The sequence below is a fragment of the Mobula hypostoma genome, chromosome 4, assembly GCF_963921235.1.
Source record: "Mobula hypostoma chromosome 4, sMobHyp1.1, whole genome shotgun sequence".
In the NCBI taxonomy this organism is placed as follows: Eukaryota; Metazoa; Chordata; class Chondrichthyes; order Myliobatiformes; family Myliobatidae; genus Mobula; species Mobula hypostoma.
In genome coordinates this window covers 175,022,172-175,035,302 of record NC_086100.1, presented here as the reverse complement: position 1 = coordinate 175,035,302, position 13,131 = coordinate 175,022,172, and positions in this window count along the sequence as shown.

Sequence of the window (13,131 nt, the reverse complement as noted above, 5' to 3'; positions counted from 1 at the left end):
CTCTGGTTAGGCCACATTTAGAATGTCACATTCAATTCTGATTGCCCCATTATAAGAAGGATGAGGAGGCTTTGGAGAGGGTGCAGAGGAGGTTAATCAGGATGCTGCCTGATACGAATGATATCTGCAATGATGAGAGATTGGACAAGCTGGGGCTGTTTTCTCCAGAGCAGCAGAGGCTGAAAGAAGTTTATAACATTATGCGAGGCGCAGATAGACAGCCAGTATCTTTCTCCTAGGACTGAAGTGTCTAGTACAAGAGCGCATGTACTTAAGGTCTGTGCTATGTTTGTATAATGAATTAGGGTGAACAAGCAGTGTGAAAACTTGCTTGCTTGTGTGTGAGTGGGCTACAGACAGCAGTGTGTGTGGTTTAGAACTGAAATAAAAACCTAGGCAATTAATTTTTGATTTTTAAGTAGGAAAACTGCACTGAATGCAGCCCCATGTTTGTCCGTATCACCAATGAAAGCAATGTCCTGAATAGAAGGCCATTCAGCCCATGTCAGTACTAGCCAAAATTAGAACTATTCAGCTGTATCCCGATTCCCATTCTACAGACTTGTAAGAAATCTAAATGATCATCCAGGTGCTTTACTTGTTGTGGGTCTCCGTATCCACTGCTTTTCATTCAAAGGCTTTCAGATCCCATTACCTTTAAGGTAAAATTTTACCCTAATACTCCTTCACCAAGGAATCAATGTTCCCTCATGATTTCTGCAATGAAAAGTAGGTAATCTCTGTTCTTGCCATCTAGGCCTCTCACAATTGTACATACCTTGATGAAACTTCTGTTCAAAAGAAGCCTGGCCTGTCCAACATCTTCTCCAAACTACTGATTTCCAATCCTTGCAGCATCCCTATAAATTGATATTTCTGGCCGAGATCCTTCATCAGGACTGATGAGTCCTGATGAAGGGTCTTGGCCTGAAACATGGACCATTTATTCCTATCCATTGATGCCACCTGACCTGCTGAGCTCCTCCAGCACATGGTGAATGTAAGGGAGTGGAATAAAGCTTTTAGGAAAGTTAGGCAGTGTTACTCCCGTTGATCTTTCATACAATATAAACAAGCTCAAGCTAGTGCTGAAATAGTAGTGAGAAGGACAAATAACATGTATTGGGGAACGTACTGTGATAGAATTGGGAAAGAGATGCAGGCAGAAGTTGTTTGGGGTAGGATACAGAAAATGGGAGAAGTTAGAAAACTTGATGCATTACTGGTTTTGTATGGTGAGGAGAAAGTTGCAGTTATCAACTCTGGAAAAGCAGAATTATTAGCAAAACATATGCCAGTATACATAGTTTGGCCACTTTAAGTAGAAATTTAAAGAAGAGAGGTCTTATAGAAATAGTTTTGGCGAGCAATTCTCAGATTGCTGAGAAAAAAGAATACTCTGGTTCATCCTTGGATGCTGAATTTACATTGTCTGAACATAAAAAGGCTATCAATATTGCTGGTCAGACAAGACCTGGGATAGATAATATTTGTTGTTATATGTTTACATGGATATTGGATTCAAGTTCCTTAATACAATATGGGTTGAAGGGTGACTTCCTGCTTCCCGGAAATTAGCTGTTGTTATCCCTCTGCTGAAGCCAGATGAGGATCAATCAGATCCTTCCAGTTATGGGCCTATTTCGTTAACTTCAAGTGTACCATATGTAAGATAATGGAATGAATGGTTATAGCAAGGCTTTCTTATTTTGTGTAAAATAGTGGTAAATTAGCTGTATACTGATCTGGATTTCGTAAAGGGAGAATGAGCATTGAACCGGTGTTAAGATTGGAATCTGATATTCGTAAGTTGTAGGTTAATAAAATATCAGTGGTAGCAGTTTTTCTCGATGTAGTGTAAGCTTATGATATGTTATGGACACAATGGTTGCTGCTTAAACTAGAAAAGATGGGAATAGGTGGTAAAATGTTCAATTGGATTCAAGATATTTTTATGTGGTAGGAAGTTACAAATTAGGGTGGAAACAATATTCTCTCAGAGAATGAGATACAGAATGGGACACCACAGGGGATTGTGTGTAGCCCTCAAGTTTTTAATATTATAATTAATGATACTTTCTTGTATTTTGGCTCAGACATTTCCAAATCGTCATATGTTGATGATGGTACAGTGTGGAAGAGAGACAGGAATATAAACCATATAGTTAGGAAATATAACTATATGAAATTATATAGTTAGGAAATTGGGTGGCAGGGCAGAGATACAGTAAGTCTCTATCAAAGAAGGTGCAAGGTGCTTCTCCCTATTGCTAGCCGGTAGGCCACCCTTGGGCAAGGTGCAGTACCTGCTTATCTGCACCCACCCCCACCCACCCAAAAAGCAGGGTCATGTGAAGCCATTGGCGCAGGTGGTAGCTGACCATGTGAGCAGCTAATGCATATCATACATCCTGGTTATGCAACCACTAACACCAGGCAGACAATCTCTGAAGATTATTGATAATGGCTGGGGTCACCCATCTTGAAAAGACTCTTCCCAAAATAAGGCCTTGGCGAACTACTTCAGTGGAAAAATTTGCCAAGTACAATTATGGTCAAAGACCATGATCTCCCACCTCATACAACAGGGCACATATAATGATGATAAGTTAGAAAAATGCAGGCAGGTTTTAATGAAGTAGAGGAATGGAGATTCCCGATGAGGAGTTAAATTTTCTGTTGCAAAGACTCAAGTTCTTTGTTTTTCTAAAAGGAACATTTGCACCCACGATTGATCTCAAGTTATATGGTAAATCTTAAACAGGTGTCTGTGTTAAAGTTTCTAGGAATGCTAATGGACACAAGGCTAACATGGAGAGTGCATATGAGTAAAATTCTAGAGAAGTGTTAAAAAAGCCCTTAACCTGAATAGAGTTGGGTGTGATTAGGGTGTGACTTGAAGGTTACTTAAACAAATGTACATTTCTTTGATTAGATCTGTCTTTGATTATGGATGTGTTGCTTATGGGTCAGCCTCACCAGTGGTTTTAAAACCATCTAGATAAAGTTCAGGCTCAAGCATTGAGATTATGTTGTGGTGCTTTTCAATCATCCCCAATTTCAGCCTTACTGATAGAAATGGGTGGTACCTTTATACCTACGCAGGTTACAGTTAGCAATGATTTATTGGGTTAACATAAGAGGACATAAAGTTGGTCATAAAATACTGGCAACATTAGTAGAGTGCTAGGAGCACCACATTCATAAGATCAGTTTTGGGTGGATGGGAAATGAATGGGCACGAAATGTTGGGTTGTTTAATATGGAATATGGCCTTCAAGAAAGGATAACGATGAAGAATGATTGTATATCAGCGGCACAGGAAAGTCAGCAATATATGCAAGGCAGATATTATGGATTCTTACATATCTACATAGATAGTTCAAAAGATCCAGTGACTGGTCGTACTGGTGTTTCCACTTCTGTTCCAAAGTATCAGGTGTCCATTAAGAAAAGAGTATCAAAGTATTCACATCTGAGATGGTTGCAATCATTTTAGCATTGGAATAGGTTGGGGAAGTATGCCCTGATTATGTACTTCTGTGCTCTGATTCATTCTTGGTTTTGACATCTTTTAAAACAATTATTTCAAATTGTAAGCCAGACATTTTTCTTGAGATTGCGCAACATCCGTTGAAGCTGCAGGGTCTAGGCTTGTGTATCCAGTTCTTATGGGCTCCTGTCCATGTTAGGATTGAAGGAAATGAGGTGGGAGACATTCTAACAATGACTTAAAATTAAGAATATAAGTGCAGTGGTGTCTTTGCATAAAGGGGACGTGTAAGCTATAATTAAAGGCTATTTGATCATTGTAGCAATAAACTTGGGATAAGGAAAAGAATGGATGGCATTTATATAAAATTCAGAGGGTGGTGTGAACTCAACTGGAAGATGGGTGCAAAAGGAAGGTAGAATTTATTCTCACAGGGTGTGCTCCGCAAAGTTCCTGTTGCCTCCCAAATTCATTACCATCTTCGTGTTCCGACCTGGCTACAGAACCAAAATGGGTCTGATTGAATTCATTTGTGATGAGTATCATCCTGCTAAAAGTGACCAATCAATCATTTCTCAATTTTCTGGACTGGGGTGGTAAAAATGCAAGAGCTAAAGTGGCTCAGGTCTGACATGCAAAACCAGAAATTGTAGTGAAGGCAAATGCAATTGCAGTGTTTGGTGGGTGTCTGAAGGAAAATAATTTGCAGAACTATGGGAACGTGGCAGGGAGCCAAATTAACTGGGTTGCTCTTACATAAAACACGTATGAACCCAGCAATTCAAATGACTTCTGAGTTGTAACCATTCGGCAATTCTAGGATTCTGTTTGTTGTCTTTGACACATATCATAGAGTGACAGAGTCAGGGGGTTTTACAGTATTGAAACAGGCCCTTCAGCCCAACTAGTCCATGCTAAGCAAGATGCCTACCTAAGCACATCCATTCCTCTCTCCTGTCCAATTTCTAATACCTGATTTAACCTATAATCCCAGTGTTTGCTGGCTCACACTCCAAAGTTCAAAATAAAATATATTATTAAATTACATATACAACCCTGAGATTCATTTTCTTGCAGGCATACTCAATAAATCTATAATAGAATAATGACCATAATAGAATCACTCTTGGCTGCTATTAAGCAAAATCTTGATTTTAAAATTTTTATTCCGGTTTTGAAATTTTCCTTCCTCCATGCTGTGCCCCCACCCTATTTCTGCAATCTTTTCCAGCCTCATAACCCTCCAAGAGATGCCTATATCTTTGGAAGTCAGCCCTTTTGTACACTGCTGCATGTAGTCACTCCAAATTTGATGATCATGCTTTCAGCTGCCAAGTTTTTTAAACTCTGGACTCTGCTCTGAGCAGCTTCATCTGACTTTACTAGTTTAAATTTGAACTTGAATTTATTTAAATCTTACATCCCTCCTGCGTCATGAGGGAGTAAAAACTCTTTGTGTTATGGCTCATTTGCAATATACAGTGAATTTAGAAGTCTAACGGCTTGTAGAAGAAGCTGTCCCCTAGCATGTTGGTCCTGGTTTTAATGCTACGGTACCGTTTGCCAGACAGAAGCAGCTGAAACAGTTTATGGTTGGGGTGACTGGTGTTCCCGATGATCTTCCAGGCCTTCTTTACGCACCTCGCACCTGCTGCTGTAAATGTCCTCAATGGAGGGAAGTTCACATCCATAGAAGCTGTCCTTACCGCTCTGTACAGTGCCTAGTGATCACTTCTAACATCTGCCTCTTCGTTCGAATGAGTAAGAGTTATCACAGAGTGATATGGCACAGAAAGAGGCCATTCAGCCTGTACTGTATCTGATCAATTGTGAGAATGTGACGAGCGCGCATGTGGCCTTTCGATGTGTGGTGAATCGATTGAGCCTCCTACACACCTGGAGGTCCCTCTCCTTTGAGTGTGGTCTTTCGAGTACGCATGTCTTTTGTCTTGGCAGGCCTGGTTTGTAGCTCCCACACTGTAAGTTGCCCAGTGTGTACCATTACTGACATGATTCAGTAAAAAGGTTTAATCATGCTACTCCAGTAATGCTTACCATCAACCACGCACCTACATTATTCCCACTTTTTTACTCTTACATTCTTTCAGCGCCCATACATTCAACCACTCAGCAGGCAAATCACCTCCCAACCTGCACATTTTTTAGAACGTGAAATGAAACTGAAGGACCTGGAGTAAACCCATTCCATCACAGGGAGACCCTACAAACTCCACAAGGACAGCACCCAAGATCAGAATCCAATCCAGTTCTCTGTGTGCCAGTAGCTCTGCCAGCTATGCTGGTGTGACAAGCTTTTAGTCAACTGCCTTACATCACCTGACATAATTCAGTTCCAATGTTTTGTTGCATAACCTTCCTGTAATGATCCTTGTAATGTTTTACTCTGCTCAAGGTCATGGTTATTGTTAAAAGAGTAAAAAACCTGGAAATCCTAACATCTATTGGATAGTTTGTTTGGTAATCCCATAGAATTTTAGCAAGAGCCTGAAACTAAACATGGCTGGGAGCTCCCTCACTGTTGGCACACATACAGACTTCTGCTCCAGCTCTTCCTTTGGTGAATTTTAGTGTTTCATCAAGATTGTCTACAAAAGGCAAAGTGCTAGCAGGTCCAAAACCAAATAGCCTGAGGCATCTGCCTTCCTCCGGTAAAGGTTTCCCATCCCCAGGGTATCTCGTTGGGGAACTTTGATCAAAAGTGGAGCATATTCCCAAAGCAATAACAATTCCATTGGAGAAACGTATGCGTAAAGCTGAATTTCCCCTTGAAAGGCTCCATAAAACCTTTGTGACCATTTATTTCCTGTGAGTTGGATTGTGCAGAGTTTGGTAATATGTTAGACAATCCTTTAGGGTAATCTCTCTCTTTATGTTGTACTCAGTTGAGCAAATCTTCAAACATAAAAGTAGAGTTGATAGGATTACAAAATGGAGGCATTTTGTTATTTTACAGCATGTTCGTACTTGGAGCAATGAGCTCAAAGTAAAGCCTTTCCAAGATTGAAAACGCTAGTGTATTTTCTCCTGAATGCAGTAGTGATTTACCGTACAATAAAACTAAGGAAAGATTATAACATCTGTCCCTTCATCTCTGACATAAATCATCAGTTTTCTGTTACAGATTTTCTGTATGTCGAGCTGCATCCAAAATAATGCAATTGGAAAGAGGTGTGATTACTTGCTGGTTCCGCAAGTAATGCCAGAAGAAAAATAAAGTAATGTCAATTTGTATTCAGGCTGATTAAAGGACTTTGTACTTATGAAAACTCTGTCAAGTGTTCAAGATAGGTTACAGGTTTCCCTGCAGGTTTGGCCATACATCACTTGGAGAGAGTGAAGCAGCAGGTTACCTCCACATCTTGAAGCACTGCCATTAATCATTGTGCTGCAGATACTATCTGGTAATGTCTTAGCTAAGTCCTGTCCTGTCTCCAGTTGAATTACAGGGGCCACCTGAGGCCCACATTAATATATTTGTGTTCTAATACCAATTGAGTGGTTTCATGCTGTTTCTTCTTTCTCCTTTGATAACTTACGTAGCAGAACAACAGGATGCAGGAAGAGTCCAGCCGAAGGGTTTCGGCCCGAAACGTCAGCGATACCCTTTTCCATAGATGCTGCCTGGCCTGCTGAGTTCCTCCAACATTTTGTCTGTGTTGCTTGGAGACAACAAGATTTTAACAAAGAAGGTTTTCTTGGGGAAATCAATTCTGGTAGTTGCTTAAAAAGAAATGGAATTTTTGCAACCGTTAGAGACTTCTGAAGGCCAATCACATATTCCAACAAGATAAATTGTCATGTGAAGAATAACTGTACACGTGACTTTCTGCATAATTGAAAATGTGTCAGGAAGTGTATTGCATGGATGCATAATTAATTAGTATTATGAAATGAATATGTAGCTACTTGCACTTATTATTAAAGAAACATGAATGTGCTTCTGTGAGGGAATGCCAATAAAAGAGGAATCTCCTCCGAATCCAAAGTAATACCCTGCTGCCAGATACTCGCCTGTGCCTTCCATCTTCAATGTACAGTACTGTGCAAAAGTCTTAGATGCGTAAACATAGCTAGACTTTTGCAGAGTACTGCAATGATTTTAGGTATTGCTCTGTACTGCTGTCACAAAACAAAAATCAAATTTCATGACATATGTGAGTGATGATAAACTTGATTCTGATATGGGTCTCTGTTGTAGACTGAGAGTGGGAAGGGGGCAGGGAGAGAGGAATCGTGGTTGGGAAAAGGGGAAGGGAGAGGGGAGGGAGTGAGAAACACTAGAGAGACTTTCTGTAATGATCAATAAACCAGTTGTTTGGAATCAAATGACCTTGCCTGGTGCCTCAGGGTTGGGTGTGTCTGCACCCGCACCACCTCCCACCCTTGGCATTCCTTCTCTGCCATGTGTTCCACACCCCTCCTGCATCGCTCCACCCTCCCCATTCCCAACATCCTTTTGATCCCACCAGGTTTACAAACTCGCTCTCTGCTATACATTGACAAATACAGTACTGTGCAAAAGTCTTAGGCACCCTAGCTGTACATGTGTGCCTAAGACTTTAGCACAGTACTGTATACAGTATCTTCATCAATTGGACTTGCTGCCTTACAGTACACATGCGCTGCAACCAATAAGCTGCCTCTGGGGCTGGTATCACACATAACTTACAGCACAGGGCAGCATCGTAATGTAGCGAATAGCATATCACTTTAAAGTGCCAGCCACCGGCCAACAATCAGAGTTCTCTCCCTGCTACTGCTCATAAGGAGATTGTACGTTCTCCCCGTGACCACAAGGGTTTCCTCTGGGTGTTCCAATTTCCTCCCAATTAAAAAGACCTATGGATAGGGTTAGCGAGTTGGGACATGCTATCTTGGCCAAAGAAGTGTGTCGACAATTGCAGTGTGCCCAGCACTGTCCTCTCTGATTTGATTTGATGTAAATGATGCATTTCACTGTATGTTTCAAAGCTTCAGTGTAAATGTCACTAATAAAGTTAATCTTAGTATAACAGTGGAGATAAATTTGGTAGGGTGTAGGGAAATTTTGCGGGGAATAGCACGATTCAGATAAAATAGGGATGCAAGGGACTGTAGATGCTGGGCAATATAAAATGTGCTGGAGGAACTCAGCATGTCAAGTGGTGGGAAAGGGATGCTTGATTTTTTGGAGTCAGGACCCTGAATCAGGACTGAGTGCAGCAGGAGGAGAACCAGTACAAAGAGGTGAGACTGCAGCTGGTAGGCGATAGGTGGAAGCAGTTGAACTGGGAAATGATAGGCAGATAGAACCATGCGGCAGAGGGGGAGATGAGATGGATCACAGGGGGAAACAGATAAGGAACAAAGGGTACAGAATCAGAAGACTGGCAACTCTGGAACAGGGTACAAAGCTGGTATTTATGTGAGGAAGGATATGCTGAATCTATGGAGGTATTTATTGGCTTGTTGTTCAAGATTTTGCATCTGGTCTTTCAACCTTTTGCCAGACATTTTTGGCATATGTAAGACCACCTCATTCATTTGAATGGGATTGTCAATACATTTGATAAAGTAATTCCAGGTAAGAAATTTATTATTTATGTTACTCTATACTTTTGATTGATTTAGACAATAAGACAATAAGACATAGGAGCAGAATTAGGCCATCTGGCCCATCGAGTCTGCCCCGCCTTTCAATCATGGCTGATCCTTTTTTCTTCTCCTCCTCAACCCTGTTAGGAATGAAGGGGTTACTGTATGAGGAACATCCAGCAGCTCTTGGGCTGTATTTTCTGGAGTTCAGGAGAATGAGGGAGGATCTCATAGAAACATTCAGAATGTTAAAAGGTGTGAACAGGTTAGATATGGCAAAGTTTTTTCCCATGGTAGGAGATTTTAGGGCAAGAGGGCACAACTTCAGGATTGAAGGACATCCATTTAGAACTGAGATGCGGAGAAATTACTTTCGTCAGAGGGTGGTAAATCTGTGGAATTTTTTTGCCACAAGTGGCTGTGGAGGCAAAGTCATTGGGTGTATTTAAGGCAGAGATAGATAGGTTCTTGATTAGCCAGGGCATCAAAGGGTATGGGGTGAAGGCAGGAGAGTGAGGTTGACTGGAAGAATTGGATGAGCCCATGATTGAATGGCAGAGCAAACTCGATGGGCCGAATGGCCTACTTCTAGTCCTAAATCTTTTGGTCTTATGATCTTATATTTCCTGGCCTTCTCCCCGTAACCTTTGATGTCATGTCCAATCAAGAACCTATCGATCTCCGTCTTAAATAAACCCAAAGACCTGGCCTCCACAGCTGCATGTGGCAACAAATTCATCAAATTCACCAAAGTTTGGCTAAAGAAATTTCTCCACATCTCTGTTTTGAAAGGGAGCCCGTCTCTCCTGAGGCTGTGTCCTCTTGTTCTAGACTCTCCCACCATGGGGAAACATCCTTTCCACATCCACTCTGTTTAGGCCTTTCAACATTCAAAAGGTTTCAATGAGATCCCCTCTCATCCTTCTGAATTCCAAAAAGTACAGACCCAGAGCCATCAAACGTTCCTCGTCTGATAACCCTTTCATTTCTGGAGTCATCCTTGTGAACCTCCTCTGGACCCTCTCCAATGCTGGCAAATCTCTGGCGATGAGGGGCCCAAAACTGTTCACAATACTCAAGGTGAGGCCTCACCAGTGCCTTATAAAACCTCAGCATCACATCATTGCTCTTGTATTCTAGACCTCTTGAAATGAATGCTAACATGGCATTTGCCTTCCTCACCACTGACTTGACCTGCAAGGTAACCTTTAGGGTGTTCTGCACAAGGACTCCCAAGTCCCTTTGCATGTCAGATTCCTGGATTTGTTCCCTGTTTAGAAAATAGTCTATGCATGTATTTCTACTACCAAAATGCATGACCATGCATTTTCCAACATTGCTTTTCATTTGCCAGTTTCTTGCCCATTCTCTGAATCTGTCTAAGTCCTTCTGCATCCTACCTGTTTCCTCAACACTATCTGCCCCTCCACCAATTTTCGTATCATCTGCAAACTTGTCAACAAAGCCATCTATTTCACACCTGAGATCACATTGGATTACAACAGCTATTTACTGCAGAGAATGACCATTCATCCCAACCAGTTGAAGCCAGCATTTACGTTCTATTTGTACCTTATCCTGTCTTTCCTATTCAATACTTATTATTCTGTTCCATTCTCCATCAAGTACGTGTCCCGCCTTCCCTTAAATATATCTTAGCCTCTCCCTGTGCTCCATTATCTACACTCCTTAGTCACTTCTGAATTTCCTATCAGATTTATTATTAATAATATATATCATTGTATAAAAATACAGCACAGAACTGAACCCATACATCCCACCTTGTCCCAAGCCTTGCTACTTTAATCCTATTTGCCCACTTTGAGCCTGTATCACCCTCTCTGTGAAAACTTCGCACCTCTGATCTCCTTTCAGTTTCTTCCCTCTCACCTTACATCTGTGTACTCTAGTTTTAGACCTCCCACCCCACCCTGCCCCGGGGACAAGATTCTGACTATTTATGCCCTTCGTAATTTTGTAAACCTCTGTACACCACCCCCCCCCCTCGCCCTTCCACATTTCAGTAAGAGTAAACAGAGTCTATCCAGTCAATCTTTCCAACTACAGCTCTCCATTTCAGGCAACATCTCGGTGAATATCATCTGCACACTCTCAATTGCTATCACATCTTCACTGTATTGTGGCAACCAGAACTGTGCACAGTATTTTAGATGCCATATCAAATATCAAAGGCATTGAATCATGTCCTTCCCCAAAAGTGAAACATTTCCTTTATATCTATTATCAACACTTTCTATTATTTTGAAGACATCTGTTAGCTCACCCTTGGCATTCATTTCTTAATAGAAAAGTGACCTTTTTGTTCATCCTTTACTGGGTGTACCTTCAATGTTCTGCTGATTGTCCCTCTAGTCCTTCAAAGCAATTTTAAACAACTTAAGCGTTCTTAGAACATAGGGCTTATGCTATGAATGGTAAGTGTAATGGAACAGAGGGACCAAGGCGTACAAGTGCATATTTGTAGAATGTGGCATCACAGGTAAACAGAGTGGTGAAAAGTGCATTTAGTGTGCGGGGCTTCATCAGGGCATTGAGTACAAGAGTTGGGACATTATGGAATAAATATGCATGGAATCATACTTAAAATTCAACAGACATAAATCACTTCAGGTATCTCCAGGTCGCCTGTCAATCACAACTATGCCATACAGATTAGTTATTTTTATATAATTAGAATCCTCCTCGCATTATCATCACCATCAATAAGACTCGTCTCACAAAGCATTTTAAATAGATCTAAAAACACCTCCCGGATTGTAAAATTTCTTCTTTGTTCCAGAGCAGGTCAGAATTCAGCTCACACAGTTTGTTTGTACGTTGAGAGAAATGAAAGCCTGTCATCTTGTGACTGAATGATGAGATTTAAAATATTTTAAATAAATTTAGGATTCCAGGTTATCTTCCTGCCTCTTCTTCTTCACACCAGAAACATAATTAAGTAATTTCTTCACAATACTCCCTTCAGAGTTTCCCAGATGGAGAACCAAATATTGTCCTGCAGCTAATTTTCTATTACCATGGCAACACTTCCCATAATGTTCACTCTGACGCAAAGTATTAGTAAGTGTCGGTCTGATTTCTCTTTCAATTCCAGTTGTCAAGGACAATTGTGATTCTCACTGAAATAAAATCTGAAATTCTAATTTCCCCTGTCAGCATCATGCAAGCAAGCATGACAAATGCCTTCATTCTTAAGCAATCCAATTTACCAATTGTTGTCAAAACAAACTTAGTAATAGGAATATTATCTTCCTGTTAGCTACTTCACCCTGCACAAATCAGCATTTCTCACTGAGTAAGCCCACTTTCTCTCTTCTCTGCTTTCATGATGAAGCCATTATGAAGAATCAATCTTCTCTGAAGTTACTGAGGCTTGTGGATTGTGGCCTGTCTGCACAACAGTGAAGTTAAGTGCAGTTACTGGTTGTGACTGTGATCTGGGCCAGTTTTTTTCCAACCTGGATGTGATTGTCTTCAGCAGGGCCATTATCTGGATGGCCAGACTTCCCAAAACTAGGAAGAGGAAACAATTCACCGGGATTTGTGCTCTGGTTAGGTATCCAGCCAACCCTCCTGGAAGGTTTGTCAGCAGATCTTCCGACCAACAATGGTCACATATGACAAGGAACAGCAGGAACCGTACCGAAAGCAGAAGAGACCACAGATGTTAAAATCCGGAGCACAAACAGAATACCGGAAGAACTCAAAGGGTCAGCAGCATCTGTGGAGGAAATTGGTGCCTGTCGAAGTTTTGGGTTGAGAACCTATACCGGTACAGCGAGGGAAGTGGCAGGATTGCCTGTGCACCGAAGTGAGAGGGAAGGGTGAGACAGAGGCTGGTGGATGATCAATGGAAGCAGAGGTGGAAGCAATGATTAGCAAGCTGAGCCAGGGGCAGATGAATATTGTGAGTGTTGTTGATCTGAAATTGAAACATTTTGTGTTCAAACCAAGCTACCAAGGAAAAAATATGAGAATTGGCTCTTCCAATTTGCAGAAAATCTCCTTTAAGCTCTCCCTCA